Source organism: Carlito syrichta, unplaced genomic scaffold (genome assembly GCF_000164805.1).
Source record: "Carlito syrichta isolate Samal-C Ts95f unplaced genomic scaffold, Tarsius_syrichta-2.0.1 Scaffold301993, whole genome shotgun sequence".
Taxonomy (NCBI): Eukaryota; Metazoa; Chordata; class Mammalia; order Primates; family Tarsiidae; genus Carlito; species Carlito syrichta.
The window spans coordinates 776,932-794,080 of record NW_007246089.1 but is presented as its reverse complement, the minus strand read 5'-3'; the positions used below and the strand labels follow the sequence as shown (position 1 = coordinate 794,080).

The following is a 17,149-nucleotide window of genomic DNA, read 5'->3' as shown; positions in this document are numbered from 1 at the left end:
TTCAAATATGTTTCAGGCTGTGCATGGTGGCTCATACCTATAATCCTAGCACTTTGGGAGGCTGAAGCAGGACAATTGCTTGAGGCCAGAAATTCAAGACCAGTCTGGGCAACATAGTGAGACTTCGTCTCTACAAAATTCCAAAATAATAATAATAACAACGACAATGATGATTATGATGGTTCAGGGTATTTTATTTTATTTTTTTGAGTTGGAGTTTCACTCTGTCACTCAGGCTGGAGTACAGTGGCGTACTCACAGTCACCCCAGCATCGACCTGCTGGGCTCAGGCGATCCTTCCGCCTCAGCCCTCCAAGGAGTCGGAACCACAGGCATGCGCCACCACACCCAGCTCATTTTTTGATGGATTGTAGAGATGAGGTCTCACCAAGTTGCCCTGGTTGGTCTCGAATCTATAGGTTCAGGCAATCCTCTCGCGTTGGCCTCCCAAAGTGCTGGGATTACAGGCTTGAGCCACTGCACCCAGCCTCAGGGTATTTTAACAACAAAATGCCCTAAACCCTCTGCTCTAGGTAAGTTAAGACCTTCAGAACGTTTACCTACAAGACAACATGCTTGTGACAACTGCATACCTCCAATATTGAAGTTGTAAATTCTGAAAATATAGAGAAATTTGAGACATAAAACAAGAAAATATCAAATGTCTAAATGTCCAGCTGTGATTCAGACAGTTATTAGTGCATCAAGTACTGGGGGGGAAGGGATGTCTATTATGAGTCAGGCATTGTACCAGCACAGTGGTCTCATCCAGGGTAACTAGTAGTTTTATCCCTGAGGGGGGCATTTGGCATTGTCTGGAGACATTTTTGATTGTCATGACAGGTGGGGGTGGGAGCTGGCAGCTGGTAGGTAGAGGCCAAAGATGCTTCAAACAGCCTACCACCTATGATACACAGGAAAGCCCCACAACAAAGCATCATTCAGTCTGAAATTTCAGAAGTGCTGAGGATGAAAACCCTACACTAAGAGAGGAAACAATGGTGTGCAAAGCCAGAGACGGTTCCTGCCCCCAAAAGGGCGACACATTTGCACCTGAGCAGACATTTCACTGAATGATGTGTTTACATTTGCCAAACACTGATGTCAAATTTCAGAGAAAAAAGCCCAAATGTATCACAGATGGGTATCACAAATCAAAAGCACATTTGTAGAATGTACAAAATAAGGCCAGGCGTGTTGGCTCATGTCTGCAATCCCAGCTAGTTAGGTGGCTGAGACAGAAGGATTGCCTGAGTCCAGTAGGTGGAGGATGCAATGAGTCCACGATTGGACCACTGCACTCCAGCCTGGGCGACAGAGCAAGACCCTATCTCAGAAATAAATAAGTAAAAACATACATGATAAATGATATATAACTTTAAAATGTACAAAATAAATGTCTCCCACAATCTCTGATAATAGCACTTATTTCTACATTGGCAACTTTACATCCTACAATATTTAGGGGCAGGGCAGAGGGCAGGCAAGAATATGGGTTTTTATGGAGAAGGTGAAAGAAACAGCCGCCGAACACCAGCGGGCAAACTTGCTCTTCTTTAAGGCCATTGCGAAAATGGGAACAAAAACAACAAAGAGAAATTTTAAAATGCAATGTATCATTGAAAGTGAAATTGTCTAATTTTTATGACTTGGGGAAAATAACATGCTATGTAGATACAGCAAAATGCAACATTCTATTGACATGATGTGATCTTGGTTTTATAAAATACACTGGCACCCAACAGTGGTCAACAAAAGCAGTGGATTCAAGGGAGACAGCTTATCCCTTTGTCTATACTTGTCTATACTTGCTGTAATATAAACATAAGGATATATCATTTTAACAATTAGAAAATTGTACATATATAAAGTGAAAAAACCTTAACATCTCTTGAAGTTCAAACCAAAAGAGTCACAAGCAACAATAACACAAAAAGAAATGTCACAGGAGCTAAAAAGCATCCTTTACTAAAAGAAACCAAGGTTCCTTGGATGAATGGCTGATTCCAAGGTTGGAGCAGAGAAGATTCACTACGATTACGAGACAGTTTGCATCAGGAAACACAAAAGTGGCTCACATCTGTAATCCCAGCACGTTGGGAGGGAGAGGCGAGAGGATTGCCTGAGTCTGGGAGTTTGAGACCAGCCTGAACAACTTGGTGAGACTTCATTTCTACAATATATCAAAAAAATTAGCCCGGCTCATTGGTTCTAGCTACTTGGAAGGCTGAAGCAGGAAGATCACATGAGCACAGCAGGTTGAGGCTGCAGTGGCCATGATAGCACCACTGCACTCTAGTCTGAATAACAGTATGAGACTTTGACAAAAAAAAAAAAGTGTTGCAGAAGAAAATTAAAATAGAACAAGACAACACAGAAACATCTTGAGGACAATTCCACTGGCCTAGCCTGGGACAATTTGAGCACCAAAATAATTAAGGACAGCAACGACTAGTAACACACTGAATAAAACCAGAATCCATAGGTTCATGTTCATAACATTACATTCAGTTTAAAGAAAACTTTTTTTTTTTCAGTACACAAGAAAAGGGAAGTAATAAGGAGGAGGAGAAAAAATATTTTCTTTCAGAAGAATGCCAACTAATAATTAGAGAAGGAAATGTGGAATTAGAATATCACCGTTTTGCTACCATCATATCAAAAATTGATTCATGCAAGTTATCAATATATGCTCAATCTGTGTGTGTGTGTGTGTGTTGGGGGGGGAACCTGATGATCAACCCAATACCTAGCCTCAAAGCATCTTCATATAAACTAAAAAAGAAAAATAGTAATTGCACCTTGGAGAAACAAGACAAGACTTAACCAAGACACAATGAACAATCATTTCTCTTCAGATGTTTCACACTGAGGTCAGATCGCTCATGTGGTATTCCAGACAAAAATGTATTACCTGAGTATCTAATCATGAAAAAGTAAATGCATATCTAGGGACATCTGCCAAGAAAACTGGACTGTATTCTTCAAAAATATCAAGGTCTTTAAAAAATAAAGACTGAGTCAGGTATGGTGGTTCGCACTTGTAATCCCAGCACTCTGGGAAGCCGAGGTGAGAGAATTGACTGAGTCCAGGGGTTCGATGCCAGCCTGGGCAACTTGGTGAGACCTGTCTCCATAATAAATTAAAAAATTAGCCAGGGGTGGTAGCGCGTGCCTGTAGTTCCAGGTACTTGGAAAGCTGAGGCGGAAGGATCACCTGAGCCCAGCAGGTCGAAGCTACGGTAGCCATGAGTGTGCCACTGCTTTCCAGCCTGGGTGACAGAGTGAGACTCTAATTCAAAAAAACAAAAAAACTGAAGACCGAAGAACCATTTCATATTAAAGAGGTACCAAAAGGACATAGCTGAATGCAATACACAATCCTGGACTGAGTGTTTTACTGGAGTGCCTAAAAACATTTTTGGGGGCACGTTTTTAAGAAAGGAAAAAATTGTAATACTCAATAAGATGAATACAAGTCATGTTGCAATTACAAGAGGTGCTTAAAGCAGTTACCATCAGCATTCAGACACTTCTGATGATGGTGGATATTTCAACATCTCTTAAAATATGTATAATGTATTTTTTGGTACATACAATTATAAATAGTCATATATGCACATATATAGGCACCAATTGTCCCAATAATATATAGATACATATAGATATGTGTGTGTGTATATATATAGACATATATATATGTAGATTTCATTTAGCACTGTGGTTCTGTAAGAGAAGTATCTTACTCTCAGGAAAATGAAACTGAAGAAACAAGAGATAAAGGCACAGAGTATATGCAATCTACCCTCAAACAGATCAGAAATAAAAATGATCAAGTGTATATAGAATCATGGAGCAAAGGCAGACACAAGAAACCGTACATATTTTAGGGACTGTCCTTCAGCAAGAAGGATTTGAGAAACTGAAAAAGTCCAGGAACCTGAGCTACACAGGGTATTTTCTGGGACTGCTTAGAAATAAAATTTGCCACAGAGAAAGGTAACATAACAACGGGGGGGGGGGGGGGAATCCCTTCTTTACCGAAAACAAACTTTTTTTTAAAATAAATTTTTTTTTTAAAGAATAAAATCATGTCACTTGTGGCAACATAGATGAACTCAGAGGATATTATATTAAGTGAAATAAGCCAAGCACAGAAGGGCAAATACCGCATGATCTTGCTCACATATGGAATCTAAAAAGGTTGACCTCGGCTGCGTGTAGTGGCTCACGTCTGTAACCCAGCACTTTGGGAGATGGAGGTGATAGGATTGCCTGAGTCCAGGGGTTGGAGACCAGCCTGGGCAACTTGGCGGGACCTCACCTCTACAATAAATAAAAAAAAAAATTTAACCAGGCATGGTGGTGCGCGCCTGTAGTTCCTGCTACTTGGAAGACTGAGGCAGAAGGATCACCTGAGCCCAGTAGGTTGAAGCTGCAGTGGCCGGGAGCGTGCTACTGCCTGGGCGACAGAGTGAGACTACAACCCCCCACCCCCCTCACCCCAGCCAAAAAAAAGTTGACTTCATATAAGTAGAATAGTTGCCAGAGACTGGGAAGAACAGGAGTGTAGAGGATGGGCAGGGTTGATCAATGAGTACAAAGTTACAATTAAATAGGAGGAGTAAGTTCTAGTGTTCTACTACATAGCAGGGTGACTCGAGTCAACAATGTCCTGTATTCTTCAAAAGAGCTAGGAGAGAGGATTTCGAATGATCTCTCCACAAAGAAAATACAAATGTGGCCGGGCTCGGTGGCTCAGCTTGTAATCCTGCGCCTTTGGGAGGCTAAGGTGAGTGGATTGCCTGAGTCCGCAGGTTCGAGACCCGCCTGGGCAGCGAGACCTCATCTCTACGATAAATCAAAAAATCAGCCGGGCGTGGTAGCGCATGCCTGTAATTCCGGCTACTCGGAAGGCTGAGGCGGAAGGATCACTGGAGCCCAGCAGGCCGAGGCTGCGGTGGCCGGGAGCGGCCACTGCACTCCAGTCTGGGTGACAGAGTGAGACTCCAACTCAAAAATAAAAAAAGAAAAAACAAATGTGTGAGGCGATGAATATGCTAGTTACCCTGATTTGATAATTACACAATGTATACATGTATGGAAAGGGCACATTGTTCCCCATATATGTATGATTCTTATGTGTCCATTGAAAGCAAAACAAAACTTGCCAGGTGTGGTGGCTCATGCCTATAAGCCCAGCACTTTGGATGGCTGAGGCGGGAAAACTAGTTTGAGCCCAGGAGTTCGAGACCAGCCTAGGCAACGTAGTGAGATTTCATCTCTACAAAAATAAAAAAACTTGCTAGGCATGGAGGTGTGCATGCTTGTAGTCCCAGCTACTCGGGAGGCTGAGGTGGCACACACCTGTAGTTCCAGCTACTTGGAAGGCTGAGACGTAAGGATCGCCTGAGCCCAGCAGGCTGAGGCTGCAGTGGCTGCAAATGTGCCACTGAACTCCAGCCTGGGCTACAAAACGAGACTCAAAAGAAAAAAATAATTTCCCCAGAGTCTACATTCCTTTTTTTGTTTTTTGAGACAGAGTCTCACTCTGTGGCTAGGGTGCAGTAGCAAAATCACAGCTCACTGCAGCCTCCACCTCTTAGGCTCGGGTGATCCTTCCACCTCAGCCTCTGAAGTAGCTGGGACTAGAGTTGTGTGCTACCATGTCCAGCAAATTTCTTGAAATTGTTGTAGAGATGAGGTCTCACTATGTTGCCCAGCCTGGTCTCGAATGCCTGGCCTCAAGCAGTCCTTCCGTCTCAGTCTCCCAAATTGTTGGGATTACAGGTGTGAGCCACCGCATCTGACTCTACATTCTTTTGATTATCCTCAGTGTGGAGAAGTTTCACTGCTTAATGAAAGATTTAATTTTAGAAGATCAGAGGCTAAACTGTTGGCAAAAAATAGGTGACCATTTTGAAACTAACACCACATCCCCCCCACACGTTTTCATGCATGATATTTTCCTAACAGAATGCTGAAAACAAAAAAGCAGGCAATCAAGCTGTGTAATGACAGCACTTTTAATTGACCGTGAGGGGTGACTCAAAAGCATTAAGCCTGATTTTCACACGAGGTATTCAAAGGCAATATTTTGCAAAAAGCAATTTAAAAAGGAACTGGGTAGGCTGGGTGCAATGGCTCACTCCTGTAATCCCAGCACTTCAGGAGGGTGAGATGGGAGACTACATAGTGAGAGCTCTTCTCTACAAAAGAATTAAAAAACTAGCCAGGTAATGTGGTGCGTGCCTGTAAATCTCAGCAGGGAGGCTGAGGTGGAAGGATTGCCTGAGCCCAGAAGCTCAAAGTTGCTGTGAGTCACAATCATGCCACCACACTCCAGCCTAGTACAGAGTGAGATCCTGACTCTAAATAAATAAATAACAAATGGATTGATTAATTAAGTATCAACAGAGTGAACATATCATTGCAAAAGGATAGGTCCATCTCTTCCAACATTTGGTTTTGTGTCATCCATCATCATCTTTACCTCATGATGTATGGTCATACATTTTCTATATTCTAATGTATACCATTTGATTATTTGACAGAAATGTGAAAAAACTAATACCCGTTGTAAAGAAAAGAATTCCTTTAAAAACGACTAATTCCAAAGTCAGCTCATCATGTACATTGGAATATTTAGGAAAAAATTGGGGAAAGTATCTGTAACCCTTTTGGTAATGACTGCTTTTCACATTTAAATATACAGTATACTCCTCTATTCTTGGTGGGGAGGAGGGGGAGGTTACATACATACAGGAAAAAATTAAAATCCAATTCTACCATCTTTCCTAATATTACACTCAAAAGCAACTTGGTGTTTCAAAGGAAAAAGTAGTGGCATTAAGACTTGGGGATATATGGCTTGATTCAATGACATCCTCTAAAATCCTTTTTTTTTTTTTTTTTGAGTTGGGGTCTCTGTCACCAAGGCTGGAGTACAGTGATCTGATTATGACAATGTATGGCTCACAGTGGCCTCGACATCCTGGACTTAGTCAATCCTCCCCCTTCAGCCCCCTGTGAAGCTGAAACTACAGATGCATACCACCACACGTGGCTCATTTTTTAATTTTTTGAAGACATGACGTTTCACTATGTTGTGCAGGTTGGTCTGAAACTCCTAGGATCAAGCAGTCCACCTGCCTTGGCCTCCCAAAGTGCTGGGATAACAGATGTGAACCACCATGCCTGGTTACCCAGACACTCTTTTAAAAGCCACGTCTCTGCATCACTTTTGGAAAAGCAAAAACCATACTTGAAGAGGCAAATATTAATCACAATAAGGTTTTAAGCTTAGAATAAAACAAGATGGTCTCTGTATCCTTTTATTTTGCTTTGAAACTATAAAGTGATAATACACTGATGGCCAAAACAGAAACAAAACAAAACAAAAACTTCATAGTATAGATGAGTATAAAGCAAAAAGTAAAGCCCGCTACCCAGACTTCACTCTTGATCTCATGTCCCAGCCCCCTTTCACGGAAATGATATTTCAAGTATTATCACCTATGTAGCCTTTAGAAAATGTCTATGCAGCTGAGATTTTCACCTCCATTGACTCAAAGACAAAGGTAATGTTTATTAAAGCGTGTCTTTACCTCAAATGTTCTTTCATCCAGAAAAGTACCTTTTCACTGGAAGATAGTTTAGGAGACCCTGAGCCTTTCTTAGTGAAAGTGGAGGCTGATTTTTCTGAGATATGCTTTCCACCCAGAGGTGTGGAGCTGACGAAAATCACGTAGGATGGCCTCCTTAACTGAGGTGAGGAAAACAGGAGAAGATCAGGGGTGGAGAACAAATGTCAGAGAGCAAGTCTGTGTATTAAGGCCTGACCCCACAGACACAGGCCTGACCAGCCACAAAATTAACGGGAATATTTGTGACTATTAGTTCAAACAGGAAGTCAGATGGTAAATTATTACAGGAAGAGATATCCAAGTTTGTTCCTTCAGAGATTTTCATCAAGGAGGATTTCCATCAAGGAGAAGGGGGAAATAGAATCTGGGGGAAAAAATGTCTTAGACTGGTTACCAATGGGAGAATTTTGCTTTGGAGCAATTGCTTTAAAAATTTAGTAGTGGGGTGTGGCATGGCGGCTAACACTTGTAATCCCAACACTTTAGGGAGGCTGAGACAAGAGGATTGCTTGAAACCAGGAGTTCAAGGCCAACCTGGGCAGTATAGCAAGACCTTATCTCTACCAAAAAATACCAAAAAACAAGAAAAAGAAAAAACTATCCAGGCATGGTTGCATGCACCTGTAGTCCAAGGACCATCTGAGCCCAGGAGGTGGAGGTTGCATCGTACTCCAGCCTGAGTGACAGAGTGAGACCCCCCACTCAAAAACAAAACAAAAACAAAAACAAACAAGACTTAGTAATGGACATTCAGTAAGCTCAAAGGTGGTGGTGGGCATGAGTCCAAACACATGTTCACTTGTTAGTTCTTTCAACCAAGAAACGCTTATCCTCCCAGAAGGTCACCTGCCCAAGCCTGTCTAGTAGGTGAAGCTTTATTTGAAGGGCTGTGTGCGCACACACACACACACACACAGTGACATTCCATACTCATGACTATTATACCATGAGAACACGAATCGGAGAGAAGTGCCAAAACCTAGAGCTTCGTGGGACACAGCACGCCACTGATGAGGGACTGTGCTCCCTGACACAATTTTACAGAAGATGATCATACAAGCACAAATGAAAAGAAGAAAAAAGGGACCAGAAGAGAATCATTCATCTATTTATTTGTTTACCAAATACACCGCCAGATCTGGCACTACTCAATAGGGGCACAACAGGGACCAAATCAGACACGTTTCACAATCACTTTCCAACAGTCTTTGTTGCAATTGTGCAGTCCAACAAATGCACAAACAATCTGGCAGTGCAGACTCAGAAGCACTGATGGTCTCTAGCATGTTTCACATGGTGCATGTGAATTGCAGTTGTGTTTTAATCATTAAGTGTGTGTTTTTACTTGTTCACTTACAATTGACGTCCACGAGGAACAGAACACTTTGAAAACCATCGATCTAAACCCAGGCTCTCCGCTAACCCTCAGATAAGGCTGAGATGTCAAACCACTTGGCTGAGGTCATGCATTCCACTTTGGCATTGGTGGACCAGTGGAGATCAAAGCAGAGAGGTCCCTGCCCAGCTGGAGCTCATATCCTTGGAAGGGTTGGGGCCAGTCCCTGATCCACTGTCTCCACTCAGCGCCTCTTCCAGAGAGGAGCCAAAGCCGTTACAACATCTTGGAGTTATTCAAAGGCAGTCTTTTCATTACTCGCCTCATAGATTTTATAGTTTAGATTTAGATCAAGTAGAGCATAAATATTAATTTAAAGTTGAGTTCAGCACTTGGATAAATTGTGTGAGCATATGTTACCTCCAAAATGCCACTTGCTCTCCAAGGAGATATATTAAGAAAAAAAACAAAACAAAACCAAAAAACCCATACACAAAATTTATCTTCAGAGAGAGGATTTAACAAAAATATTGTCTCTTACAAATATTAGGAAATGCATGGCACCATACTTTCTAGCACTATAAAATCCAGGTTTTATTTTATGTTATTTCTATGATCAAATTGATCTGTAAAAATTCTGTTTTTAAATTGTTTTCCTGCAGGGGCTCAACTCTAACAAAAACACATCTTCATACTCCCAAAGACCAACACTGCATCCTCTCCCTCTAGCCAGCAGCTTCCTCTGCACCATCTACTTGGTGTTCTCTTTCCTGTTTTGTTTTGTTTTTTTAAAGCAGGATTTATTGAGAGGACAGCAAAGCTTCCAGAGTGGGAGGGGGTTGCCCTCTTTCCTGTTTATAATAGCTCCATTCTATTACCTTGTATACTGAGAAAAACATATGTCATGCTCTTTTTTTTTTCCTCAGCAATGACCATATATCTGGGAAGCTGTCCAGGTTAGTTTGAAAAGTATTAAAGTCCTCTGTGTAAATATACAAAAAGAAAAGGACGATAGTAGAATATCATAAAACCAAACACCCAAAAGTAGCTTCTGGTATATTCTCCACAGAGCTAAGTGTTATTATTCCCTTATTATTACTCACCTCAGTCCAAGGCTTCTCTTGAGATTTATTTAGGAGTTCTCAAAAAATAACAGTATATCCATCAATTTATATTCTTAAAGTCCTCATCTAGCATAAAGAAGTTGAAATATGAAAAGAAAAATATAATTCTAAAGCTTACGCAAATGTACAATTGTTTTCCTACTAAAATACTAATATTTCCTGAATTAAGAGAATTAAAGATAGCCAAAAAGTTATATTATCTTAAATGTTAAAACTCGGCATTCTTTTTTCTAATATATATTGTCTCTCTTCATTTTTTTATAAGCTTAAAAAAAAAGGAAACACCTAATGCTAAAAAGTAAAAAAAAAAAAATAATGACGGCATTGTCTTTTTGCCATTTAACAAACAATGGCTCATTCAGTGAGTGTTACCTAAACCTTTATTTTCAAAGTAGATAGTTTACAAATATGACTATCTGAACATTTTTGGCACTCTTCACTCAACACATGCCAAATTTAGAACAGGCCAAATCATTCCACTTGGCACCTGACTGCCCAAAAGACACTCGCTAAAGAGCTCTGGCCTCAATCAAAGTGAGTTGAGAATGAAAAATATTCTTGTTTATAACCTGCTAATATTGGCAGATTTTTATATTAAATATCCTTTAAAAACCCTTCAAACAAAGTCTAGGAATGACACGTTATAAATGATATTTAAGATTTCTAAAGTCAGTAAGAGAAATTTAAATATCAAGAAACTTAGGTGAAAAAGTTGCGTGAAGCAGAAAGCAAGTGTCAAAATCAGCATTCTGAGTAAGAACCCAGTAGGCGGCCCATCGGGAGTCGGCGCCTGATTTTTCTGATACTAACACACTTATCACTTATCCTAGCAATGCTGATATTGCTCAACAATCTCAGTTCTCCTTTCTATTCTTTTTTTTTTTTTTTTGAGTCAGAGTCTCACTTTGTCACCCAGGCTGGAGTGCAGTGGCACCATCACAGCTTACCACAGCCTCTACCTCCTGGGTTCAAGGATACTACCGTCTCAGTCTCCCAAAGTGCTGGGATTATGGGCATGAGCCACCACGCCCAGCAGGTACTCCTTTCTTGGGAATGCATTTTGAGTTGGGTTATGAGGCATAGAAGAAAATTGGTACCTCCACTTCACTCACATCTTGATTTTCTTTGTTAAACCAAGTACATTTGTATCCCTTCCTCAGACTTGCTTGCAAATTATTTTGCCAGTTTCAAAAAAAAAAAATGAAGACTGTCAGAAAGATATTCATAAATCTGTGCCACAAGCACTAAGTAATGCCACCTACTTTCTAGTTTTGTGAAGTTAAAGCGTGATGTGAAGTGTTTATGGAAATGCATTGTTCACAAGGCAGTCCTTTGCAGATTTAGGTGGAACTGTGTGAACACTTAAATGAATAATTGCATAAGCTAAACTCCAAATATAGAGAAAAGAACATTTGCATTCATATTACTTTCTCATGTTGTGTTTAAAAAAATAAAAACCCCAAACAACAATTTCTTAGAGACTGTAAAACTTCCAAATTTTCTTTTTAAAAACTTCATTATGGAAAATTTCAAACATATCCAAAAGTAGAGAGAACAGAATCATCAAGCCAACATACTCACCACCCAGGTTTTTTTTTTTTTTTTTTTGAGTTGGAGTCTCACTCCGTCGCCCAGACTGGAGTGCAGTGGCTGCTCCCGGTCACCGCAGCCTCGACCTGCTGGGCTCCAGCGATCCTTCCGCCTCAGCCTTCCAAGTAGCTGGAACTACAGGCGCGCGCTACCACTCCCGGCTGATTTTTGATTTATTGTAGAGATGAGGTCTCACCAAGTTGCCCAGGCGGGTCTCGAACCCGCGGGCTCAGGCAATCCACTCACAGCCTCCCAAGGCGCGGTGATTACAGGCTGAGCCACTGAGCCCAGCTTGCCACCGAGCTTTAAATACTTATTAAACAACATCAATTTTGTCTCATTTATATTTTCTTCCCTTTTTTTTGTTTTTGAGTTGGAGTAGTCTCACTCTGTTGCCCAGACAGGAGCGCTGTGGCACACTCATGGCCACCACAGCCTCAACCTGCTGGTCTCAGGCGATCTTCCCACCTCAGTCTTCCAAGTAGCTGGAACTACAGGTATGTGCCACCACGACCAGCTAATTTTTTGACTTATTATAGAGACAAGGTCTCACCAAGTTGCCCAGGTTGGTCTTGAACCCCTGGACTCAGGCAATTCTCTCGCCTCAGCCTCCCAAAGTGCTGAGATTACAGGCTTGAGCCACATTTATATTTTCACTCCCTGTTCCCCATCAGAGAATTATAGGAAAACAAATCTCAGATATCATACCATTCACCCCTTAAATAATTCACTGCGTATCTCTGAAAGATAAAGGATCTTTTAAAGAATGTAACCATAATATCATTTCAAACCTAAAAGTATTACAATACTTTAAATATCACCATATACCCAGTCAATCAAGAAATATACCAAAGTCTAAGAGAAGAAAGTCAAATATCAAGAAAACTAGCACCCCAAAAGATGCCCAACTAGAAAACAAACTATTCCCCTGCAATAAAAAGGAAACAGCATTTTCTTAATTCAGAGAGCTTCAGATCAGGGGCTTTAATGGGGAGGCCTAGAATGGCAGGTCACGTCACACGGACATCTGAACTATTTTTTTCTTAGTGGATAGCACTTATCAGAAATGTCAAGGAGCTTGAGACCCACAACATTGAAAGACTTTCTGCTGCTGACTTTCCTGCTTAGTGGCAGACTTCGCATTGCCAGGAAGGATTAGTCAAGCAGGAGAACAAATCCACCTCAAATAACTTAGAGATCACACTGAATTAAACTCAGCATGGACCGAGCGTACATAAGTCCAAGACACTGGGCTAAGTTTTGAGAAACCAAGGCAAATGCAACCTAGTCAATCGATAGTCGAGAATGAGAAAGAGCCAAAAGATTCATAGTAGTAACGATAACAGAATATTACAAAGGGGCTTGCTTTAGGTATTTTTGGGGAGATCTGGATGAAGAAGCAATGATGACAGTCTGGAGTGGGGGTAAGAGAGGGTTAGCTAGGATCCACAGGGTAAGAGAATTAAAGGATGCCAATAAAGGTACAATACCAGTCCCGTGCAAAGATTTTCCTCATCTCCCTTGCAGAGAGACATAAATAAATATGTTGACTAGCATCTACACTCCGCTCATTGGACAGGGTGGGAAGAACAGGAAAGCTGAAGAAAAGTATGTATGTATGTAGGCATTTTATTTATTTATTTGTTGAGTCAGAGTGTCACTGTTGCCAGGGCTGGAGTGCAACGGCACAATCATGGCTCACTGTAGCCTAGATCTCCTGGGCTCCAGTGATCCTTCTGCTTCAGCCTCCCAAGAAGGCATTACTACAGGAGTGCATCACCATGTCTGGTTAATTTTCTGACTTTTTTTGTAGAGACAAGGTCTCACGTTTTTGCCCAGGCTGGTCTCGAACTTCTGGGCTCAAGCAATTCTCCTGTCTCAGCTTCCCAGTTAATTTTTTGACTTTTTTGTAGAGACAAGGTTTCACTTTGTTGCTGAAAGGACATAAGATGGAATCAATATACCCAGTGAGCAGTCATTTTAACATTGCCTAGTTCTGTCATATTCTCTTAACATTACTTAACTTGCCCTCTAATCACTAGCCAAGGACAGAACCGGGCTTCTTAGAGATAGTTAATTGATAATTGTCTTACAACCCCTTCCCCAGCTTGTTTTGCAAACAAGTTAACCTAATCAGCCCTTCTGACCTTCCCGCCATGTTTTCCTAAGCCTTGGCCCCCTCCTCTACCTTGGGGAAGTGAATTTCCTCTCTATCTCTCATTTAGTATTCTAAATAAACTATATATGCTCCAATCTAACTTCTGTGCAGTTCTTTGCATCTTTTGTGTAGCACCGGATTGCAGATCCCCCTCTGGTCTGACTTAACATTTTGGAGGCATCACTGGGATCTTTGACCTAACAGGTTGGTCTCGAACTCCTGGGCTCAAGCAATTCTCCTGCCTCGGCTTCCCAAAGTGCTGGGATGACAGGCCTGAGCCACCACACCTAGCAAAGGTTGTATCTAAATAGTGCCTGAAACACCGAGCAGTTCATTAGCTCTGGGGAGGAGAATTTAATGGGTGAAGAAAGAAAGGTATGTCATTCCAGGAAGAGAAAAGCAGGAATGAAGGGGTGGACTTACTTAACGGTGACCTTAACTCCCAGCGAGGGGGAGGGGATGGCTGACTAGAAATGTCTGCTGGGGCCACAAGGGAGACTGGAGCCTCGAAGGCCAGACCCAGACCTCTACTCCATGGCTAGTGGAGAGTCATTTCCAGCATGATGGGTATCCAACGATGGCTGACCTGGGAGTTCCTTGAATTAGTTGGAGAGGTGAGAAGCAGGTTACATAGGAAGCGCCGCAAGGGTCCAGGGTAGTAGTAGAAACAGAGATGAGGAGGGTACATGACAGTTCAGACATTTCAGGGATCATTATTTTTAAAAAGAATGTAAAGAAGGAAAGAAGAGAGCATCATACAAATTTTATTTCACAACAGTGTTTTAAATACTCCTATTTCTGTTAAAAAATAGTAGAAATATGCATATGAGCTACAAACAAAATATCTTAGGAAGGACATAAAAAATATGAGTTATGGGTCATGGAAAAGGGACTGGAGATAGAGGGAGACGACCTTTATACCTCTGGCATGCTGAACAATGTGGATATATTATTCATTAGCTAGTAAAAAGAATATATGATTCCCCCCTTCCTGCCAGGTATACAGGCAGAAAATAGTGAAAAAGAGGAAAGGTTTCAGAGACAGATCAACCAATCTAGGTCCCATTTCTGGCTCTGACATTTCCTAACTGTGGAGTTGTGGGCAAATTAATTAATTTCTCTTAGTTTCTGTCTTCTTATTTGCAGAGATGGGGGATAATATGGGCTAATTCCTGGGTTATTATAACAATAATTAAAATAATCCTAGTCAAAGCATCTGGAAGAGTATCTGGCAGACTCAATATGTAGTAGCTACTTTATTATCAATAAAACTTCTTTGATGTGAATACATTTTAATATGCCCATTATCTAACCTTATTACTACACTAAATATTTACACTGTATAAAACTATTAATGCAATCCATCTGATGAACATCATCCATTATGCATCAGTTTCTAGAAATTTAAGCTTAACATATATGACTTATCTTCATTTCTAGATGTTAGTTTTTCTTTGTCTTTAAATACCATTGTCTATAAATTTACTCAAGTCATGTATTCACAGAGGGCTAATTACCAACCAGGTGTCATAAGGCACACAAACAAAAATTAGATTTAAACAAGTTGCTATCCTGCAGAAACTGGCAACCCCAGTGAGAGAAACAGGTGTGACCTTCAAGTAACCATGGCCCAGATTTGGCACAAGAGATGGAAATACTAGCAATGAAGTACCCAATTCTGTCTATGCATCTGCTGGTAAGATGCTACATCACATGCTCTAGGAGATTACTCTTCAAGCATTTTCTTAGGTTTGTGGGTTCCTTCTGCATAATACAGTGTTGTAAATCAATTGTAACTGGGGCAGTAACAGCACTGCAAAAGACTGGTCACTCAAAAGCCTTACTACTTGTTTGAACAGCCCCATCATTATTACAGCATCATCAAACAGAAGTATCTTTGTTGTACGTTGAGATGAATAATTGCAAGCCATTTTCATGTAAGATGTTCTGGCTCAGATCTGCCCCAGTCTCTAAAGCTGAAATCTTGGATGGTTTGGGAAAAAAAAGAAAAAAAAAAAGGCTAGAGTTTAGGAAAGATGCTTGCTAAAGGCAAGAAATAATGATAAAAACACATTCCTTGGGATTTCAGAAGAGTTAGTGAACGCTTCAAGCAAAATGAAAGCATAAGTCCAGAGGAAAACGCCTTTCACTTTATATATGGCACTGTGGAAAGAGTGTTCTTGCGGATGCTTAACAAAAACCATCCACGGAATTATTCAAATATTTCTCTCGGACACAGACGGGTCTTGAGAGAAACATCAATGCTAGTGTGTAGAAAAGCAGCAGTAGAACGTAAACACCAATTTCTAAAGAAACTTTCACCAATACTGCAAATATTATAGGTGTGCACGCTGGAGGCACGACTGACTTCCTATTTTAGAAACAAGTCTTGTTTCGGAGCCACGGAAGGGTACACCCTGGTATTCACCCCCTATCCACCTACGGTCGAAGAAGCTTCAGGCTACATATTACAGTTGAATGGAGGCTGGATTAAGAGGCTAATCTAAGGCTATATATAGACAGCAACACCAATTTAATCTCCGCCCTCTCTACCCTCCCCTCCCTATTACCATAAATCTGAAGATCTGAGTTACAAAGAGACTGGGAACTCCAGCAGAGCGAAGAAGCCCTTCCTTCCCCCTCCCCCAGGCTGTCTCCCATCCACGAAGTATCAGTGCAAGTGTTAATTGTTTCCAAATCTCCTTAACAGGCACCACAGGGCGATCAGGTCTGGTTTTCTTCTGCACCTTGCAGAAGAGGCCAGAGAGGAGATGACAAGTGGCGCGGAGGTCGCGGCTTGCCACAAGAAAACTACCTTCTCCCGAGTCAGCTCTCATCCTGCGCTCGCACGCTTGCCAGGGGAGCCTCTTCTCCCACCCCTAGCCCAGAGCCCCGGCCCGGCCTCCCCGGGAGCCGCGTCTGGCGGTGCCGCGCACGAGACCATGTGCACCCGCCACTTCCCACCGCGTGGCCCCCGCCCGCTCGCGGTCTCAGGGTCTTCCCGGGCGGCCCAACGCGGCAAGCGGGAGGTCCCCATCCCCGGGCGCGGAATCACCGTGCGTGCGGTGATGACGAGGTGGAGCGGGGGCTTCTCACCGAGAGGCAGGAAGCCGCCCCGAGAGGCACACGCTTCCCCCCTGCCAGCTCCGGCCCGAGAGGAAGCCCCCGCAGGGCGGCGATCGCAGCCCCCGCAACCCTCCCTGCAACCCCCCCGGCCCCACCTGGGCTGCTTCTTACCTGTCCGAGGAGGTAGCGACGACGCGCAAGGCTGAGGGCAGCGACGATTCGTGCAGCG

General features: G+C 42.1%; 1 protein-coding gene across 2 annotated transcripts in view; it reads right to left on the bottom strand.

The window, feature by feature from the left end:
• Positions 1 to 17,148, bottom strand: part of BZW2 (basic leucine zipper and W2 domains 2) — a 72,245-nt gene extending 55,097 nt beyond the window's left edge. The window contains exon 1 of one of the 2 annotated variants that reach the window (XM_008055863.2): positions 17,092 to 17,148. The gene's annotated coding sequence lies outside the window, so the exon portion shown is untranslated. Of the gene's footprint in view, positions 1 to 17,075 lie in introns of both variants that reach the window. The other variant, XM_021711283.1, reaches the window with a different exon arrangement.
• Position 17,149: the final 1 nt, after the last annotated feature.